At 36.8% G+C, this 22,618-nt stretch overlaps 1 long non-coding RNA gene across 2 annotated transcripts in view; it reads right to left on the minus strand.

Moving 5' to 3' along the window:
• LOC112533151 overlaps window positions 1–22,618 on the minus strand; it is an 88,082-nt gene that overhangs the window by 26,052 nt on the left and 39,412 nt on the right. For both annotated transcript variants that reach the window (XR_005842607.2, XR_006932269.1), the window contains 2 exons: window positions 3,506–3,718; window positions 2,096–2,180 (listed from right to left, as the gene is read on the minus strand). This is a non-coding gene — a long non-coding RNA (uncharacterized LOC112533151). The remainder of the gene's footprint in view (window positions 1–2,095; window positions 2,181–3,505; window positions 3,719–22,618) is intronic.

Consider the following 22,618-nt stretch of genomic DNA (forward strand, 5'->3'; position numbering starts at 1 on the left):
GGCAAAAGATGATGAATGGCTGGAAGTTAACACCTACCTGTTCAGTGTAGTGACACATTCACCGTTCTCTTCTCCCTGCAATATTTAGGAGTGCATATTCTGTAGCACCTGAGCACCAGTTGTTTCAATTTGGGGGAAAAAAGAAAGATCAAGGCAAAATATTGGCATTTCTCGGGAAGATTTATAGCTAGCCAGAAGAAAATATTTCTCTACATACCCTTAAAGACCGCAGTCGGTTTACAGAAATTCCCAACATCTGGAATTTTATTATCATGTAACATTCAATAAACATCCAGCAAATTAAAGACGAACACATGTTTCACATACATACAAGAGCTGATCCAAAAGTAATGCCTGGTGTTGACCATGTTGAAAAATAGTGTTCTGTAGCTGAGAATTTGCTCTATCAAGTAGCGTTATTTTGCTCTTTGTATCTATTGTAGTCTCCACAGAACTAAATAGAAGGCATTGCTTTCAGAGTGCCTAATGTATAAGACAAATCAGGTGAATTATCCTCTCAGGATTCCTATGTCTCTCCATTTGTTACAAATGGAGTATGGGGCAAACTGTTAAGCCTTCTCATTCCGCTTTCAACAACTAAGGGTGACTAAGGTGAAACGTACTCACAAAGCAGCATAATACAGATATTTTTTCTAACAGAAACTCAGATCTGAGAACAGGCGTGCACTGGAAAGTATCAATCATGTAGCTGGCAGCCACGCTTCCACAATGACTTTCTCAGGTCCTGCTCAGCGTCACACAGCTGAGCATTTTAACAGCTGAATGGAAAACAGTTAAACCATTATTTGTTGGAACAGACGATGCTATAACGTGATCATAAAACACTCCATACAAGGAAAATTCTTTATTTGTCTTTTGAATTTAAGTGAATTAAAATACACAAGACTAATAGTTTTGAACTTCAGCCTCCATTAAGGAAAATGTCTCTATTTAAGAGAATATTTAAACAGATGTTTAATATTAGATCTGTGCTTAAATCCCATTGAAATCAGCAGGATTTAAATGCCTTCTTAAATTTAGTCTTGTGCATAGGGTCTTCTTGAATAGGAACTGATTCAGAGTGTGCTGAAGAGCTTTCCTGATCTCTGGCCTTAGAGATTGACTTAATGATGTTTTCAGCTGCCCAACCGCAGGCACCCTGGTGGGAAAATTTAGTCGCAACCTTTAGTTTGGTATAGCTTAATGCATATTGTTTATCTCCTAACTGGACTCACACTATTCTTCTAGAGCTGTATTCTGGGAATCTGTTGGGGTTTGAGTATTCTTTTTAATAACTGTGCCCACTTTTGCCCTCAGCCAAAGCATCACAGGAATGGAATTTATTCCAAGTGAGAAGCAACCCAACCATTTTCTCCAGTGCAGCTTCAAACAACTTTTCCATTTGGAATGGAATCACAACACTTTGCATTACTTTTCTCATCCATGCTCCAGGGAACAGCTTTCACTTTCTCTATATCTGTACTGATATTTTGACATGGAGGTTATTAACGTTTTATTTAATTAATGTAATATGGGCAACAGTAGAATTCAGTCATTAGGGCAATCTGTTGCTGTCACTTCCTTGCCCACTTTGCAATCAATATCTTGGCAAACAAAAAAAAAGGAGTACGCATCACCATTTAAATATGCTTTTAAGCACTGGATCAAGGGCCCTAAATTATGAGATTCTTAAAAGAGACCAAAATATATGAAAGACAAAATTTAACTCCTAAAGATATTAATTTATACAAGAGCAACACTCTGTGGTTCACATTAACTTTTTGTGCTCCAGGCAAAAATTCTATAAACCCAGTGACTTTTTAAAATGTTCAATGTCCAGAAACAGGCCAGCTTTTTCAAATTCACTGAACACAAGGTGTAAGTGCTGTTAAAGCTGTTCGTATCTTACATAATAAAAACGAAAAAAAAAAAAAAACAACAAACTTAAGCATAACATTCTCTATTACAAATCAAGGAGATTCTGTAGCACCACTCTGTGTCACACCGAACTATTTTTGACAAGATTTCCTTTCTCCTCACTATCTCTATTAGTAATGGTGAGATACAACCAAAAATACTTTCGATTTATCATTACCTGAACTGTTTAGTGTTAACAACTCTTGGAAGGCTTCAAGATTTCCATTTTTCAGAATCTTGCTGCAAAGCACTCCTTGACCATGCTGCAAAATATCAGAGATAACTCTACATTAAGGTTTTGTTTTGGAAAATAAGCTCACCAAGAGTTTTAGTCCCACATATATTCCTAGGACTTGATATGAGCAAGTTTTAAGGGTACACCTGAATTATTCTCATTAATTCATATTAGAACATTGGAATTTGAATCAGATGCCCCTCCCAGGGTGATCAATGAAGTCTGAATCAGGATGTCAGACTGTGAGTTTTACAGGTGCTATAATCAGCATAGTAAAATGCATGAAGAAACTCAGTACTCATAGATGGTTTCATGGAGATAAGAACTATTTCTGTAAAGCATATGAACCAGAGTCCAAGGCTTTATGGACCTAGTGAAGTAACGTGTCTAAAGACTATTTATAAGGCAATGGCTATTTTCAAAGCATCTTAAAATTTCACTTCCTGCTATGCCTTCAAGTAGTCAGTTCATAGTACTTACATCATCTTATTATACCAACATCTTGCCTTGCACCCCCACTAAGCCCTTGCTGATCAGTAGATTCTTTATTCAATGTTATAAAAGCATTCCGTAATATAAGGAATCCTAAATACTGGAAGATGGTATACACAGCAATATATGGTAATCTTAATTATGTTAATGCCACAGTTACAAGAAAATAATATGAATGCACTAGAACTATGTATGTTCCAGAATGTTTCTAGGGCAGGCATGGTTCTGTTTTTGCTGTAAGATAATTTGTATAAATTTTACAAACTTGGTATGAAAATCACTGATATTCCACTACAACTTTTACATGGTTAAGCTACTAACACAGCAGTCATTTTACCTGGAACACATCCAAGTGCCTTTTCTAAACAGATTACATCTCTTTTCCTAATCCTTCATGCTGAAAATCTTTACAGAACCAAAAGGGAGTCCAAATTCATGAAGAACATACAGTAGCAAGGTGAACTGTAAGATATGTGAGTCCCATTTCCACTTGATGAAGAGATAGAATTCATGTAATAGAAAATTTAAACTGTTAAAAAAACAGTAATGTAACCACTGAAGATGATGGAGTTGAAACCCTGTTCCTCCAATGACATTTAAGCTAAAGGTAAGATGGTATGACTGCATATTTATCAGACTACCTTGTACATTTTACATGAGTGCTGTGTGCTGCATTCTCAGAAAGTACTTACAAAAATAATGTAACTGTAAGGAAATTCAAAAATAGTATTTTTCTAAAAACAAATCAAAACAGAAGCAATCAAAAAATAAGAAAATAATTCTATTCTTCAACGTGCACTGCTCTCAGCAATCATCTTAAATTTCTTCCTACACAGTTAAAATAAATTAAAACACAATCACCTTAATGACCTTCTGGTTCAGACAGCCAGGCTTGAGTGCATTTCTGCCTTTAATTAAGTATGGATAGATAATGTCCTTTGTTCTTTTTCTGATGTATTTGACACCTGCTGTCTTGTAATCAGGGAAATGAGTCAGGAAGTTCCAGCAGAGAGGCTTTTAGTCGGAAGAAACACCTGGGTCCCCATCTATGTCTTCACTTCACAGCGCACTGTCCTGCACCAACACAAGAGACAAAAAGATGAACAAGGGGTGAGCTTTCAGCTCTGGATATAATAAAGGCTCAGTGCACTGCAGCTGAAATCAGTGGGAAAACTCAAGCCATATGCTAAGCCCTTCTTTTGCTCATGATGGAAAAATTCTTTTTTTTCCCCCCACTTATTTTTGGACAATTTATGAAAGAAACGCAGTTGTGTTCCAGTTGAAGCAAAAAGCTGTGGCAGTTTTCATAGGCAGACCAGTCAATTTCTTACAATGTGATCCTTGCCAAAATTACCATTTCTTTGGACTGTCTTCACTTCTAAGTTATCTTGAGTTACAACAGTCCCCACTTCAAGTTTGTTCCACACGGTAAATGCCTTGGCTTGGTGGAGTAATGCTTTCAGCACAGGCTGGCTCTCCACAGAGGGCATAGGCGAAAACTGTGTGAGAAAGAGTGATATGCCCACTGCTTAAGAGGTTATTCCTGAATGATTTTTTTCAATCAGTTCATACATTCTCTGTGCAAATACAGGTGGATTGCGCAAGTCAGAGCCATGGTGCACAGAGAAATCACCATAGAGCAAAATGTATGGCATCTGAGAGAAGCTGTGGGATTTACACTGACGGTCTCAGAGGCCTCATACACTCGTTACTGTAATCCCACTAGAAAGGTGGCTGTTACTTCACACCGCACTATTTTCACACAAACTAATTTTATGCAAAAGGAACTGTAAGCAAATTCAAGCTAACTACAATAAATGTACATCCAACAACTACCTTATGCTCCTGTGCACGTGAGAACAAGCAGAAGCGGTGATGATGGAGAGAAGATCCCCCCAAAATCAATAGTTTCAGTTACAAGTTCATCCAACTTCATAACATTTTTCATTTCTTATTTTTCCTTTTAATCCTGTCCACTCTGCCTGCACTCATGTGAACAAACAAAGCTCTCAGTGTCCACTCCTACAGACTTTTTATAACAGGAGATCTGTGTCCTTGGCACCACAGCAGGTCTTGTCCTCCACTCCGGGGCATCACAAGCTCAAAATCAGCCCTGACCTTCAGCCTCTATCTCAGTGACTTTCTTTTCTCAGATCTCCTCCATAGTGATCTTTCCCCAGCATTCAGAGGGTTTCACCATATTCCCATTAGCACTTCATAAAGAGAGGAATGGGATGAGAGAGCTGTTTGCAAAGTCCACAGAAAATAACAGTAAGTGGGCTGAGCTGCTCAGAACTGCTGGGCTTTTCCTAATCCTTACTTCCTACCTTTTCCTCCAATTTACTTGCTGATTTTATTATCTGCTTGACTGCCATGAAGCAGGAAAGTGATGCAGGCAGCTGGTCAGAGGGCAGGTGGATTGTAACTGAACTGAAGGGATAATGTTTCTTCTCTTATCATGTCACCATGCACAATCCTACCACTCACAAATCTCTATGAGCTGGCAACTGTGACTTCTTTTCACAGTACAGCTAAGGCTTAATTATTGTTTAGAAAACATTAAGAGAAAACCATCTTAGGAAAGACACCACTGCACACGAGTGGTGCCATCAGTGTCTAGCTTCAGTTTGCAGTGCTGATTGGTTTCATTTAGACTTTTGTGCACTGTCAGACCTGAAAAAAAACATACTTCCTCATCGCACAGGGGTTTTTCAGATTCACGGTATGTTTTCAAGTCTTATCATGGTGAGAGTTAAAAAAGATGCTGGTGGTGAGAATATCCTTCTGAGACTAAATTTGAGTCAAGTCCTAGGTCTGAACCAGACAAAACGGGCTGAGCACTGCCCTCTGGGTACAAATATAAATGCAGCCAATGCAGTTGTAATGCAAACCACCTGCAAGTACCCAGGAGCTAGAAAGCAGTGCTGGTTTGGAGAGGGGGTTAACAGCAGTTCCCCTGTAACCTTAATTTGTGAACAACATGCTAAAATGTTGTCAGCACACAGCATTTTTCAACACATTTTACAGACATTAACTAATTAGTCCTTTCAGTGCTGAAAGCTTTACAGCATTATCTCCTTTCCATCAGAACTGAGAAGAGAGAGGAAAGGAAGGTTCATAACTCAGGAAATGACAGTGAAATAACACGTTAGAGTGAAGTTTAGAATTATTATGTTTCTACTTCACGCTTCTGTGCCCCAATTTATACCATGGTTTTCCCTGTTTAGAATAAATAAATAAATAAATAAATAAATCCGTAGAATAGGCATAAAAAAATACATTATTTCTCTAATTTTACTTTTTCAGATCTGCTGCACTTTTATATATTTGAAGTGTAATTCCTCTCCTTTCCCCAGTTTCTTAAATGTATTTTCTAATGAGTAGTTCATAATTGCCAAAGAGCTCAAAGAAAACAGAGATAGTATTGTGCATGTGTTCTAAATACAAGGTTATCATCACTTTCCCAGATCTTCCTACACATTGCTTATTCTTTAAATATAGCTTTTGATTTATAAATTTTGGTCATTAAAAGAATTTTCTGCTTGTGCATTGTCTTTCAGCTCTAGATACACCAGCAACATTTTCAGCATGAAATTTTTTAGGCTATTCCCCTTCAAAATCTAGTCTCTTCATAGCTTTCTGGACTGCCCTGAGTGAAATTACAGCCACTTCAGAAAGTTGCAGTAATGCTACAATGCCACCAACTGGTTGCAGTCAAGGATCTGATCTTGCAGGTGGGAAAGGCCCTGAGCCATACGGAATTCAGCATGACACCACTGACAATACAGCCTGTATGTGGAATAGATGCATGCATCAGATTGGTCTTGTTTATGGAGAGATTTTGATTAGCGAGAGATTGAGAGTCATATTAACAAGTAAATAAAGCATCTGCTTTTCCTATCTTTATTTGCCACATCAGTTCTGCCTAAGAGGCTCAGGGTCCTGAATAAATCATACATATATTTGTGATTGCACATAGCATTTATAGAGCAGTTTGCATCTTTGGGATGTCCAGGCAGCCTTCCTCAGGGACCCCGGGAGCTGCGCTGGCGGCCTGCATGCAGAACAGCTTCCCTCCAGCAGTGGCAAGCAGAGCCACGCCCTAAGATCCCAAGATCCCACAGAGAAAGTTGACAATGTTTACTGTGGAAATACCAAACATTTCAACCATTGTAAACTTCCTTTTGAAATAATATCACGGGAAGTAATGCCATTCTTCTTGAAGAAAAATGCAGTGTTTTCATACTCTGGAAACATCTGAGCAAGTGGGAAAGAGAAGAAGATGACATGGGAGCACAGAGTGATAGAAAACCAAGTATGAAACTACATAATCTATGAATATCAGTCACAGCTGAAAGGGGTGTCTATTTCAGGATCTAAACGAGACTGGATGGAATCTGATCTTACATATTTTGACTACAGGCAGCAGTGCAACATTTCTGCTCAGTTCTTGCACTATCACAAAACGCTGGTTGGGAGGAGAATGCCAAGCAGCCACACTTCTCACAGCAGAGAGAAAGAACATTAAACTGGTTTGGATATATATATTATAATTTGTTTCTGTACTGTGATTGTGAATGCTGATCTTAGATCAAAACCATTTGGGGCGCTTAAACTGAATTTTGCTGAGTATAAGTAAAATGTGAGATGCTGTGGAATAAGCAGCAAGAGCAAATCATAAGCCACAGGGCAGTCTTTTATTGCAGCTCATTTTCATGGGCTAAATAAAACAGAACAGCAACATTCAGAACAGAAAGAGAAAGAAAAGAGTTAATAGTGGTGTCTCAGAAAAATATATTTTAAAATACCATGTGGAAGATTAAGCCACAAAACCATCTACTCTTGATAATCATCAAGGAAAAATTATTTGTATTCCATACTTTTGTTGGTGTATCAGACTAGAGAGTGGAATATGTAGGCCTGGCACATGGTATATCAGGACTGAGAAACCACATCCGACAGAAAAGTAGAAACAGGAGATAAAGGGTGTGGGGTGGGATATGATTTTTCTATCAAAGTTACCAAAGGACAGAGAATCTCAGTTTTGTATCTCAGATACATGTTCATCACTTGGATTTAGGTGAACTTGCTATATTTAGACATACATTACAACACTAGGAAAACATAAATTCACATCTAAATTATTAAATGGCAGTAGGCAAGTTTTTGCTAAGACCCTTGCTATATGAGCTCAAATTGAAGAAATTGCTAAAATTCTGTCCTTAACAAAATGACAGTGATATTAGGAAACCCAATAGTGATGCAGAAGAAAACACAAAGCTGTGGATAATTATGTACTTTAACACTTAGCAGAACAAGGTGAGGAGTTGTCATGACATATCCCAAAAGTGCAATTTATCACTGCTTTGTGCCTTATGCAAACATGAATATCCAAGCCACAAAGCTATAAAAACACTGCTCTTTGAATGTAGCGCTGTTTGCACTGTGTAGATGAGAATATCTGAGCCAGTCATTCCTTGAAAATTAGATGTGTTGGAATCATACCTATTGCCTTATCAAAACATACTACACGTTTAGCTTCTTTATTGTTTCAGAAACCATATTATTCCCCCTCCCTTATTGCAGGACCTACTTATGTAAGCATGGTAGACCAAATGGACCACAAGACAGGTTAGCTGCCCAGACCATCTACATGGAAATATCATTGCTTTGGTGAAGACTTTGGCTCTGAAAGTGGCTATGAATCAACACAAGAAGTCTGCTATCCATGGTCCATTTTTCTAGGCAATTTGACTGTGGATTCTGATGAAGATCTCTGGCAAGAGCCCACCTTGGAGTCATCATTTGTGGTTGTCCCACCACATGATCATCATCCTTCCATACACACCTCCACATCTACACAGGGAGTCCTTACTTCTGTGGGTGTTTTGTGTTAATACGTGCATTATAACAGAAAGTGAAATCAGAATCTATTTAAAAATCTGAAATTTGCTTGAAGAAACTTTGTCGATACAATTATTTCTCCATTCAGTATTTCTGAATAAACAACTCAATTGCCTGACAGAGACACACTGCACCATATGAGGTACCCCAGCTGCCTTTTCAGAGGTACATGTGTATCCCATAGGTGTTCATGCTCTCCACCAACTCCATGTGGCTAATTCGGGGTATCTTAAATAGAAACCTATATTTAGCTGATTGAAGAAAGCCCTGAATGTTTCAGAACAAAAATCCCCAGTGTTCAACCTCGGGCAGGCAGTATATTCAGAAGACAGAAATTTCTAATTGCTTAGGTTTTACATTAAAGAAAAAAAAATACACCAAAGCCAGCATTTTCATACTGTACAAAGTTTGGGGAGGTTAACTATTTTCATGCAGCTTTAATTCAGGCAAGTATCTAGAATGCTGGAGTTCCTTTCACATCATTCTTGAATCAAATGCAGTCATAAAGCAGAAAGATGCAAAATCCAGCTACTAGCAATAATTGCAAATGATTACTATTTACTGAATATTCATCAGCACACACTTCATCAAGAGAGTTATCAAAGCTTTTACTTGGAATAAGAGACTGAATTATGATATTTCTGATGTTACAAATCTAGTTTCCAGTCCTTATCACGCTGCAAATGCCTTATTTTCTGCTTTCTGGGTTTCTATCTTCTGTTAAATATTTCTATGGACCACTTCTTTTTTTTTTTTATATTCCTTCACTTTCATGTTGTCAACGGTTTAAGGGCTGGTCCGGCCCTTTTTTTTTTTTTTTTTTTTTTTTTTTTTTTTTTTTTTTTTGTCCATAATTCTTGTATCTTTCTCTGCAAAGCTCTGCAGATCTCTTTGCATGACCAACTGTGTTTGTAATTCCTCTCAGGTGGGTACTGGCTTTATTGTCAAAGTATTTTCTACTCTACTTCTATCTTTTACGTCTTCATTAAACTGCAGCCTAGCCCTGAAACTCCTAGCTAGGCAACAGTTCTCATGTATATACCTACTAAAATTATCTATACATTTGTTCATAGAGAAGCTACATTTTTCTAAGTGAAAAATACTTAGTGCTGACTACATGCTATCCACTAAATATTCTCCCATTATAAGTCATTGCCTTTAATCATTATAGTTTTTTTCTAAAATGGCTTGAGATAAGAAGTAGTGTGAAGATGTTCAAATCTCTCTTGATTTCAATTAATGCTGGAAGCAGTGTTTCATGAAAATTTCTTATATGGTTTACCACAACCTAAATAATGCAGCTATATTTTCACATCAAATAAGTTTATATACTCCTACCTATATTGTAATGCACATGTTACACCGGTAATCCTGTTGTCCTCTGCAAATGGGGTAGATTGGGCAGAAGAACTATTCTAGGCTGTGCTTGCTGAACAAAGGAAAAATGGCAATGCAAGGATGGGGATTCTCAGGGGAATAAAGCATGGGATAAGTGTAATATGAGCCTCTAGCTCAAGACAAGAAATAGTTATGGGAAAGGACGCAGGTAGATAAAAGCAGAGTTAGTAAAAGCTGAGCTCTGAGGCGTACAATCAGAGAGGAGCAAGCAGAGGCACCAGGCAACAGAGGGATGTGGGATGAGTAGGAGTTCACAAACTCTGTCAGTAGACAGCAGCTGAGTGGTACCTTGAAATGCCTTGTCCCTTTGAGCAGGGACCCATGAAATCACCCCGTTCATGCCTCCCTGGAGCTGTTGTATGTTGAAGTGCTAAAACAAAAGCAACCAAGATCTCCAAAGGATATAGCTAAGTCACCCATGAAAGGCTTCACAAAAACAGTCCAAAAGCAGGAAAAAGCCACATGGGACTAAGTTATTGATACTCTATGTGTTAATTTATAAACAAACATCCATTCTGTCTTGGTGATTGATTTTCATCCCTCTTTCTCCAGTTCAGTTCTCCAGTGAAGAGTTTTCTACACTTAATTCCTCCTAGGCAGTTTTTCTTGGCTTGTATTTTGTGGCTTGTTAGTGTTCCACTAATAACTGGTGCCTACCTCATGTGTGCAGAGACACAAGCAAACTCAAAGCAGAGAGAAATTAAGTAAAAAATGATATTTTCAAGGCTTACAAGACATGTATTTCATGATTGAGGAAAACATCTGTGATAAAGGATTTTTCCTGCACCACAACCTTAAGTCATCTAAAGTTAACTGAAAAATTCTGATCCTTTACAGAAAAAAATAAATAAATTGCATTCTTGCTTTTACTAGAGCCACAAAAACCTATTGTTAACTTCTTCCTATTTGAAAGGCTAACTTTTGAAACTGCTCATAGATCTCTATTTTTTAAGAGTAAGTAAATATATTTATTCAAATGTTCTAGTTTTGGACAAAGTCCCTATTTGTCCATTTATTATTTTTCAAATTCAGCACAAATTCTTCTTTTTCTTTTATCTGGTTAGGCCCCTGCATCAACACAGAATAAGATGCAGCATTAGAGGCTTATAACTTGAAGCAAAACCTGCATTATACTGCAAAGTCAAGACAATCTTTTTTATATAAAAATGACTGTCTTGCGGAATAACTGATTCCAATGCCATATAACTACAGGTAAATTTTTCCTATTCTGGGTGCATGTACTGCTACAGCAGTTAGCAAAATTTCTGTCCACTACAAGACAATAAAGATAGCAGATGCGGAGTCACAAGATGCAGGGACCTCAACCAATTAAAGGTCAAAATCTGTCTCACTTCACAGAACGCAGCATTTGAGCATGAGGCCTTGTGTGTATTTGTCATCTTGTTCAGTCAGAAAGATATGACAACAAATAGCTGGTCAAAAGCTGTCAGGGTCAAAGCAAGCTTGATAGAGTGCCCTAGGTCACCTCTGTGATTCCAATAGCAGAATTCACCCTGGTGTCAGTTTGTATTGTAGTCAAATAGCACATGGCAGACAATACAACTGTATTCCTCCACTAATTGCTTCTTTGACCTTTCTTGTTAACCAAACATTTTGATTAAGAATATGCACTGTGCTATCATGTTCCATGGCAATCAAACAGCTGCCTTGCAATAGAATTGTAGCATTGAACATCTCTCCACACACAATTAGGGCATTTGTTTGAAGCGATGAAAATGCAAGAAAATAAATCACTCTATACAAAGGAGGACACACTCCAGAGAATCTTCACATTTCAGCATCCTCTTGTTAGAATAAGAACAGATTTCATATTTTTTACAGTTTTCAATGTTTTGTTTTTTTTTTTAATACTGATTTAGCCTGCAGCCAGGCAAGAAAAAAAGAGAGATGATTGAGTAAACATTTCAACACTTTCTAGCCAAATGAGTTTCTCACTTCTAGGAAAAAAAATAAGCTTCCCTGCAATTTTTAGCATGGCAATAGAAATGGACACTGAAAAAACAGTCACTTGCTACTGCTTTGGAATTCAAAGATGTGATTTGCTAATTATTCCAGGAATCATGACAGCAAATCATGAGCACTTATAAAGTATTCCGGGATCAGTAAAACCCAAAGGGAGATGGCAGTCCTAAATCCTGCGCTCCAGTAGATGAGTTTCACAGCAAGTCAGAAACAATCAAAGCTTTCATGCTAGCCTGTTCCAAAGCCTCTGCTCAACAGATCTTTCAGTCTCCATTTTTACACTCCTTCATTTCCTTTCACTTTTCTCCACCTAGCAGTTTTCTTCTATTTTCCCTTTTATACCATTTTTCTCCAAAGAAGTAGAATTATCTTCATCCAGTTTACAAGTTTCACCTCATCTCATTCCCATTTCTATTCCACAGCTAACATTTGTGTTAGGTGGGGACTTCAGAGTAATGACACTGCACAATTTTCATAGGTAGAAAAGTTGGGTTTTTTCTGTCTACAGTGATGTGTACGTATTAATGCATGGAACTTCATTATTTTTAATACAAGTCCTGTCTTCATCTTTTCAAAAAAATGAAATCAATTTTGAGCATGGTTGAATTAAAAGATAATACATGCAATTTAAAATGAATATTTTAAGTTCCTTCATTTGTTAGCAAGCATATCAACAAAAAGAGTAATTGAGCAGCCTCAATTCTCAACCCATGTTGTAGGAACACTTGACAGCAAGCAAGTAGTACTGAAGCTCTTTTGCCCTGAAACTTCTCATTTTCAATATGTTTTTCTGTTATTCCACATTTTTTTCTTTAAAGATTCTTATCAGTTGCATTTTGTAGAGGTAGCCATATTTTGCTTGTTTGTGCTGTTGTGAATATTTCCAAACCATTCAAAAAACAGAAGAATCTGTTCAGCAGAGTGTACGTTTCATTTTAAATATGTATATAATAGTACAGTGGAATAAAACCTATTTACAACTGGAGTGGCAAGAATAAGAAGCCCAACAGAGACTTTTCCCTCTGCAGCCTGCGTGCAAATAACGCATTTGGCTCTGGTGGTGAATACCCATGAAAGTAAGCACTGCTCCAAATTCCAACTACTATATCTATGGCAGCACCCTCATGGGAAAGACCCTGAGCAGGAGACAGCTGTTCTGCCATCCTAGCCCTGGGAAGAGGTGCAAAAAGCTGCCAGTCTGCTGAAAGCATTGAACTATTGTGGTCCAAGTGTGCAACTCTCTGTTTGCTATGGTGACCTCATTATTCCATGCACAGCGAAGAAAATATTTTAGCAACCCTGTTTCAGAATCACTGGGGAACATTTTATTAATTTCCTTTGAGCAAAATGTTTACCTCTGTGCCTTCACAAATTGCTTTCCTGGCCCCAGGAACCTTTGCAATTTTAATGAAGGAGCTCTATCTATCTATCTAACTTCTAAGTGCATTGTCTTTTTACAGATCCCAAAGAAGAAAAATTAAGAAACATTAAACACTTTATTTCCCTTTACGAAAAGCTTATACTATTGGGATTCTCTTTTGGTTGCTGTTTTACAAATTATAAACACTGTAACTCAAGCTGTGGATAATAGCCCATGGTATTGCTGCCTGTATATGAGCATGACCCTCATCTTCACAATCCTGATACTAAGAGAAGTTGCAACATATGAAAAATGCAGAATTATTTGGAAAAAAAAAAAAGGGGGGACAAAGAAGCAACATATTGATTCTGAAAAGATTTTAAAACACATTTAACTTTATACGTTTAATTAGTGCAAGAGTAAAATCACTTTGAAACCACTAATTTACTATAAATAGAAATCCAATGTACTTCAAAATCATTTTATTATACTAAAATAAGCACAAAATCAATCATTCATACTTTCCTACTTGAGCCTTCTTATCAGATGCAAATTATTCTACCAGTTCAGAAGTAGCCAGTGCAATTAAAAAACACTTTAAGATGTACAATTTTATTATTTAATTTTTTAAGAGTGGAAAAATAGATACAGGTCAATAAGAAGGTAAAATGGCAAACAGAAGAAGATTTCCCAGGCCTTGCTTCAGAGAGCACTAACGTACGTTGTGTGTCCATACACATAGCAGGAAGTAACCCTTTAGGGCACTTCTCTACAATGGGAATAAGAAACAGCATTGAGGGTAGTACAGGACAAGCAAGAGGGGGAACTAAGGGGAGCTGCTGGTTCAGAAACACACACAGGCAAGATACACTGTGATTAATGAAGCTATGTACCTGGAGGCACATCAAGGTGCAGCTACATTTTAGATAATAAGCCTTATGTGGCTTACAGTGGGAAAAGGTAAACTGAAGGTCACCCTATACTTGACCCAGGGTAAATAGTGCATGAGGCCATGTTCTGCATTTGCTGTTTTTCCAGCAGATGCTTAAAAGGGCACAAAGACAGAGTAAGTTGCTTGGCCATAGGACAACACAAGCAACATGGTGAGTCCAGGGAGAATCCAGACCACCTGTAGAATAAGGGGTTGCACAGATGGATGACACATTGGGATTATTCATTATGTTGAAACTGAGATCTTCATTATGTAACAAACTAGATAGGATTTAAGGAGCTTATTTTTATTCTTGTCCAGTAATGTTTAATAATGTGTGGTTATTGGAGATAAAGCATCATTTTTAAGGTGTCTATAATTTAAGCACAGTCATAACATTATGTACAAATAGCTACTGAATTCTTACCAAGATCTTCTATCTTAAATAATTTCTTAGAGGAGAGTCACAGAAGCTGTCTTGACTCAAGGCAGTCTTCCTCACAATGAGACTGTGCAAAAATATGTAAGATGTAGAAGTTTTTTCCTAATATTTTTAATATCTCATAATATGTGTTTCAGTTAAATAACCAGGATAACTTGTTGCTAATGAAGATAAATTCAGAAGATGAAGCATCTTGGGAAAATCACTATATCTAAGAACTATCCTCATTACAGAACTAAAATGTATTGAGATAAAAGCAATACACTGAAGAGCTATTGTTTTAATGGTCTTTAGTCCTGCCCACTTGTCAATAAATTGAAGTCACTTAGCAAACCATCTATTTTAAAATATCACTCAGATGCAAAATGTAACACACTGCACATAAAATGAAAGTCACTCTAATGTAGATTAAAGAAAATAAACATGCAGTACGTTAATAATTTACAGGTGTTACCCTAATAATGAAATCACCAGTTTTGCACCATTCCTGTTTAAAGCATAGTTCTTTTTACTTTTTACAAAAGTTCATTTAGGACAGCACAATAAGGAAGAGAGTTTACTACTCTGAAACAGCAAAACTAAAAAGTATTATCTAGAAAGAGCCATTTTACTCATGATGTTTTCAAAATAATGTAAAATTATCTTCCTTAGTGCTTTGAAAATCTAGAGATCAATTCTTGTGCTCTAAAGCCAGCATGAGTCTTTCACTTGACATAGATGAAAGGTCATTAGCTGTCTTACATAAAATACTGCGTTGCTTAGAAAAAACTGACAATCAGATGTGCCTACTTTTTCACAATTCAAGAAATGTCTGTGTCACATTAGTAAGAGACAAAATAATAATTTCTGTTAAAAATAAGCAGTTGTAGCACATGCAAACGCAATAGGAAACTGCAATAAGTGGCTTTTATTTGATAAAGTGTCTTCTTGCTGGCTTCTCAGCCAGACTGCACAGTTCAGTTGTTACTCTCCATTAGCTCTTGTTTTCTAGCACCTGTCACACTACATTGTTTTTCTTCCTAGCCAATTTATTCTCCCTGGTTCTACCATCTTTCCCTAATCTTCCTGTACCATAGTTGTGTCTGACTCTACACCACAGCTAAATCAATGCAGCCATTAGTAGAATCTAGACTTTCATCCTCATGCAAGCAGCCAATGCATGTAACCAGCTGATTGACTGTGTCCATCCATCAAAGCAAACATCTCTCTAGTCAAGATATTCCAACACATCCCTCACATCACTTCCACTGCAATATCTCAGCCAAGCTAGCCACAATCAAAAGTTACTTCAGTTAAGATCACACCGCAAAAATTCCATGGAATTGCTGGAATTTAGAAAGACAGACAAGAACATATTAATTGAATATAGAGGCCAAGTGTTGTAAACTTCCCACAAAGATGAAGAAAAAGATATTCTGTAATATTCAATCCATTTATTTTTATGGCTTTTTGCAGAAAGCAAGATTTATTATAAATGTTTTCTGCTCATTTTCACATTTACATATGCTATGAAAGAAGAAATCTGTAACAAAGTTACAACTTAAAGTTGTAATATGAATGAATGTGTTTTGCAACAAAAGGAGTTGAGCAATGTATGCATTCCCGCCGCTTTCCCCTCAGCTGGAGCTGAGATGGTGAGGAACAAAAGCGCTCTATTTTTCAGGCAGACCCAAGCCTCCTTCCTGCACTGACACCGTCTGTCCGATTTCTATACCAAGCTCAGCTTGAGCTGACTTTGAAAATTTTTGAACATTCAGAGTTAATAAATCATTTGTAGCTTATTAATAGACTATAGCATAATCTTCTTCATATTTTTGTGCTTTCTTATATTAGTAACAACTCGCTAAGCTGCTCAGTGAAGCACACCTTTTCAATCAGTAGTTCTGTACTGTATATAAGAAAGTTTATAGGACATTTATTGTAATAAAAATAGGCATGTCTAACTTTCAATTAATTGCTTTGTCCATTAATTACACTGATCAGTATTTGATGTATATACTAATAATTTATTAATATGTTAATTTTCCAACAACAACAAAAAAAACCAACATGGTTTTAATTAAACTACAGAGCAGTTCACTGCTGTACATATTTTCTTTTCATTCCTCTGGTAAATGAATGTTAATTAGTATATGAAAGTATAGGATATCATAACATTGACCTTTAATCCATTTTCAGAAATGAATGTTGATCCAGTGGCAAGATCCGCTGCAGTAGAATTCGTGTAAATCATCTAAACTAGTGAACAAAATCAGTTCATTAATCCTTCCTGACAGGTTAATTTCATCCCATCTCTAAGTTGTCAAGTTAGAACATGGAACAAATAATCAAAAACCCTTAAATCAAATATACCAAATCAAGACTAATTGAATATGCCTCAAGTATGTCAATAACTAGATTCATTTTTCAAAATCTAATAGGAAAGCTTGTTAAACTATAAAAATACATGCCCTGCTAAGTCTGGGAGGGCAGAAAAAATGTTGGAACAGCAATTGTATTTTTTGTTAACTGTACTGTCTAAACATGTGACAGAGGATTCATGGTGCAAATACATATATCTCACAGACACCCTTTTCAAATGTACATCCTTTGTGTATATTAAACACAAGTAAAATATTAGAGTAAAATACAATTGCTTTGTGAATTGAAAGCTCTTGAAATTCACATTCTGTATAATTACACCGTTCTACATTTTTCTGTTCAGACCATTAATTCGTCTAGAACTTGGACTGTCTTTACAAGGAAATGGGACTGGCTTTCAAATTACACTGAATATTAATGACTATTAGTAAACTGAATAGGGTATAAATTTCCAAGTATTTGATCTTAATTCTTAAATCTGATGTAAAAGATCTTTCCACTTCATCACTGGTAGCAAAAGAAGTTTACGAAAAACTCAATACATTTGCCAAACTTTCCTAACATATCTTATATGATATCAGGTTTACTAGTATTAGTGGTGATGGCAGTACTGTTGCTGAATGAGAATCATCAGTCATGTATTTTCAAATCATCACATGTATTTTCAAATACATGTGTTGAGCAGTTTTAAATAAAGACTCTCAAACACAGAAATCTACAGATGAACAATTTCCAGCTGAGCTATACGGGTTCACTCTGTTATTAACACATTGTGTAGCCAGAAAATATTCCTTGTAGTCCACAAGCTACAAGAACACATTATGCTCCATCTAGCAGTCAATTTGCTACAGTCTAGGTCTTCTTGTCACCATCCTAGTTCTGCTCACCCCACACGTGCTGTTGTACAGCACCTGTCAGTCAGGGGACTGTCTGCAATGGACTTACCTGCCATACTCTCCTTATTTATCTCCCCAGAGGATAAATCCCATATATCTTAACTGTGTTATTAACTTCATACCCATAAATTAGATTATATAAATCAAACATTATTAGTGGAAGAGTGTCATTTATCTGGACTAGCAACTGTTTTGTTCTTAATTTACTTGGACTGATAAAAAAATTTTTGGAACCATAGTTTGCTCATTTTTTGCCCACTACAAATTTACATGTGACAGGGCATCTAAGGTAGCCCCAAGAAATTCATTAGCACCAGGCCACATGGGACTGGAAAATATGACATGGTACCTATGAAGGGCCTTCTGGATACCTCTGGAGAGATAACTGTAAACCAGGAAAGATACCCTGAAGTATCTCAAGCTGTTCTAGGTATCTATTTGCAGGGAAAGCAATGTAGTACCAACTAGCTATTTCAACATGAACTGAATCTCTCTCCAGGCTCCATCCAGAGGCTACAGCTACAGCTCAGAGATACATCCCATGTGTAAATACCATACAGACTACTGCTTATTCTTGCCTACAGCAGAATCCTATCTTTGCATCTGTTATACTTGCACTGAAACAAGCTGGGGAATACAAAAGCCAAGAATTTAGCTGCCAGTGACTTTTCTCCTTGAACTCCAAAGAACATAACAGATACAGACTTGAACTGGCATCAGCAGAGGTGAAAATCTTGCTTCCATTTGTCTCTGCTCTCTGTCTCCAGAGATTCATTCAAATGTGTCTACACAGTATATTAATGAGTTTAATTGAGGCTGCAGACTTTTCTTGAGCTCTATATACAGAAGTGTTTTTCATGGCAACTAAATAATTAATTGGTACTTCTCTGCAATTAACCAGATAATCTCAGATATTGCAGTAAAATTTTCAAACTCATTTCAGATCGCATTTTATTTCAAGGCAAACTAGACAGCTAGATTTCTATTTCTCTCAGTAGTTACGGTTTCAAATAAAAACAAATTTTCTAAGTCACTTGTCCATTTGAATTATCCCAGGAAGTTGGCAGATTTACTTTTTCAGTACTTTTTTTTTTGATCCACAAAATTTTGTTTACTTTCTTTCTTACCAAAACAGTTTACTCCCAGGATCCACTTTAGGCATCTGCAATAACTGTGCAATACTTTACTGGTCAATTTATTCTGTGTTGTCCTTCATGTGCTTTAGATCTCATTTCATCTTAATTACCTTAATTCTAGCTTCCCTCTTTAATGTTGCTTCACCTCATTGTGCGCACAGGTGCCACAAAGCCAAGTGTTTCTTGTCTGAATCACTCTGTTTCTTTTAGTGTCCTTATCCAGTGGAGGAAGCAGAGAAGACGGTGACTTGTGCACTCAATTCTGAAGACATCTCGAGGTTATGAAGTCCCTTTTGATGGATTCTGAACTTTGTGTAGCTGTTTCATCACCTAACATATAGAAAAGCAGTCATGGGTCATGGTCTGTTGGTTATACCAGACTAGGTAGTTTCCCGGTAACATCCTTCATCCAAGCTCTAGGAAGGCAGCAGACTTCTCTAAGAGGGTTGGCCTGCTTGGCATATTGGGTATGCAGTCCCCTGCAGGGAGGGGTCACCTATAATGCCCATTTCTTCTTTCAGGATACAACCTTGAAACTGGGGGAAGGATTTTCTGATCTTGGTTTTGTTGACTTCTCTAGTGCAAATGGGTTCTTATCACCCCCAGATGGGCATTTCACATCCAGAGACTCATACTTGTTGTACAGGGGTATCTCGGGGGTGGAGTGGGCACAGAGTCTTTTTCCTGGCAGCACTGAGCATGGACTTGTTCCCATCTACTCCTTTCCTTGGAGTTCTTGCCTTTAGCCTGGCAGTGAGAGGGTATAGGCTGCCTTGGATCTTGTGCTTTTGCTTGTGGTTGAATTCATCTCACTGAGGGGAGAGTGTGGTACATTACTATGTTTGCACTGCTAACATATGGCAGTTGAAATGGCAGTTGAAGATTCATTACTCCCTGATCACAGAAAAACAAATAATATGATAGTACCATATCTGAATCACAAATCGAGGAATACATTAATCAGGAATATGCATAGGTTTTCAAGGTTTTACGTTAACTGTTCATTTCCTGCCAATATCAGATTTCAAACTAATCAGAGTAAATATGTGGCTTGCAAACATCTCATGTCAACTAACATCCATCCGTGAGCTATGCACTAGGTTGTTCAAACTTCTACTATATTCAAAAGGAAACTTGCAGCAAGTTAAAAACTTGAAAAAAGTTTTTAAAATAACATCAGTTTAACTAAAATGATGCTTTAAGTCTCTGTGTAATAAGTGTAACAGCTTGTATTCCTTTCCCAGCCACTTCTACTCAGTGATGACTGTTGCTGGTGGGAATGCCCACACACTGTACAGGGCATCTGCGTAGGTGTAGACTATTCGCCATGACACAGTGCTGTCTGGGTGCTGGCACTGTGCATCACCACACTTAGCACAGCAGGGGACGAAGGCTGTGCATGTTTTAGGTTTATATAATAGTCTGTGGTGGTGAACTGCTGGTTCCAGTGTCACAAATAACAATATTTCCACTTTTCAGATATTTGGATTTCTTCCTGTTAATTTCTTGTAATAATAAGATTTCTTTCTGGAATCATTATGGGCTTCTTACAATGTTTATATCCTAAAGTTTCCAATATCCATATTCCAATATTTAAGTCCAGTTTTATAACCCCTAACTAGGAATAAAGTATACATTGATAAGCATATGCACATGCATATGAAATACTTACACAGAAGTGAGCACAAGTATATAAATTTAATGATGGTAGATTATGGAATCTTCATTCCTTCAAATGAGATTTTTATCTAACTGAACAGATTTAGATTTAATGACATTTCAGAAAGTGGTGTCACTTGAGAGTGTTGGTGTATTACAGTGCATTTCTGGTGGAATATGTTATCTTTCGATTTGTTCGAATTTGAGCAGCACAGTGTAGCTTTTGATTGAAAACTGTATAAAGGAGTTCAAGCAAAAAATTTGTCAAGTCAAATACCAAAAATAGCATTTTGTTTCCCAAAATGAGTAAAGGCATATCTTCAGTAATCTACTACAGCAGAACCTTATTGAGGGTAGCAATTCTCAGTACTTTAAATTAAGAATATTTTTTCAAATTTTGTTCATTCTAAATCTACACATATGATAATTGCCATGAAATTAAAAGGCAAAAAAGAAGTTTCAAATTCATAAAACTTAATGAAAAATCTTTGTAAGGATGTGTTAAGTAAATTATAAGTAAATTGCACTTATAAATATGTATCTAACAGTGATAAATAAGTTTTGCCCAAATAAAATATTCTTAATCACTTTAGAAATAACTTAGAGCTAAGTGGGGCTCTTATTTCAGATGCCATATTAGAAAGTCAAAGTTATGGGATATTTTGATATTTATGTGTCTAAATGCTATTCTTTGTTTTGAAATCTTGTTTCTTCAAACCTAAAGTTCCTACCTACAGAGAAAGAAAATTAAATATTCTAGGACCTTTCAGTTGTTTTGCCATAAAAAGGGATGAAAAATCTAAGAAAACACAAATATGTTTTTATAATCATCAATATAATCATAATCATAGAAATATAGACTGTATAATGATATTGGTATGATTATGAAGAGATCACCTTACAAAATATCCATCCAACAGAAGAGGCACAAATATTGGCACAAGGAAATCAGTTCCATTCTCATTTGACTCTTCTCTGTCTGAATTCAGAATTCAGTGGAATTATAGCTTTTCCCATATTGCTTAAGCTGCCCATAATCTTCACTGCTGCCCAAGCAGTCCTGTACCCATAATGTTTGATGAGTTCAGCAAACATTCCTTGCAGTGAAGCTGAGTGACTTGAATTTATTCTTAGTTTTTTTCAGAAAAGCACTGCTGCAAAAACAATGCTATCCGTCATTGACACTCTGAGGACAATGTTGTGTGATATATAATTACACCGGTGAGCTCTGTCTAAGGATGAGTGAATGATAACAGTACTTGGTGCTGCTGAAGCCCAGCTGCAGAACCACCTCATTAGTCTTTGAAGAAGTGTAGTTTTACTTCCACTACTTTCATGGAAAAGGAATCCATAGGCACACCACACTCCCTATTCAGAGAACGAGACAGGCTTTCCTCACCAATAATATACTCCTCATTACAGAGGAGCAAAGTGCATACCCAAAAGGAGCACAAGCAAACAGCCTCACAGATTCTTAAAATACTTTTTTATCTCCCAATGCTAACACAAGTCTTCCATCAAAAGGAACTCTGAAAAAACCACAGTGTGGTTGCTAGAGTGAAGTCAGATATTTTGTACAAAAAGTATTTAATTTCTAACCATTTTTCTGATGTTTTCCTGAGTAAGTGGCAGAACATAAAAACATCTACCTACAATATGCTCTATTGTTTGTGTAAATCAATTTTGGTATAAGAGTAAAGGGAACAATTTTCCCCAAATTATTTACTCAGATAATGCAGCACATTTTTGTTCATGAACAAGCTGATTTTTGAAAATCTATTTCACTTAGGTTTTTATGCAGCCTCCATTACAGTAGCATCAGAGCATGTCACAGTCTTTTACACATTTATCCTCATAACGTATTAATCTATAAAGCACTACATTTGAAACAGATCTAATATTTT

Source organism: Gallus gallus, chromosome 1 (assembly GCF_016699485.2).
Source record: "Gallus gallus isolate bGalGal1 chromosome 1, bGalGal1.mat.broiler.GRCg7b, whole genome shotgun sequence".
NCBI classification, from domain to species: domain Eukaryota; kingdom Metazoa; phylum Chordata; class Aves; order Galliformes; family Phasianidae; genus Gallus; species Gallus gallus.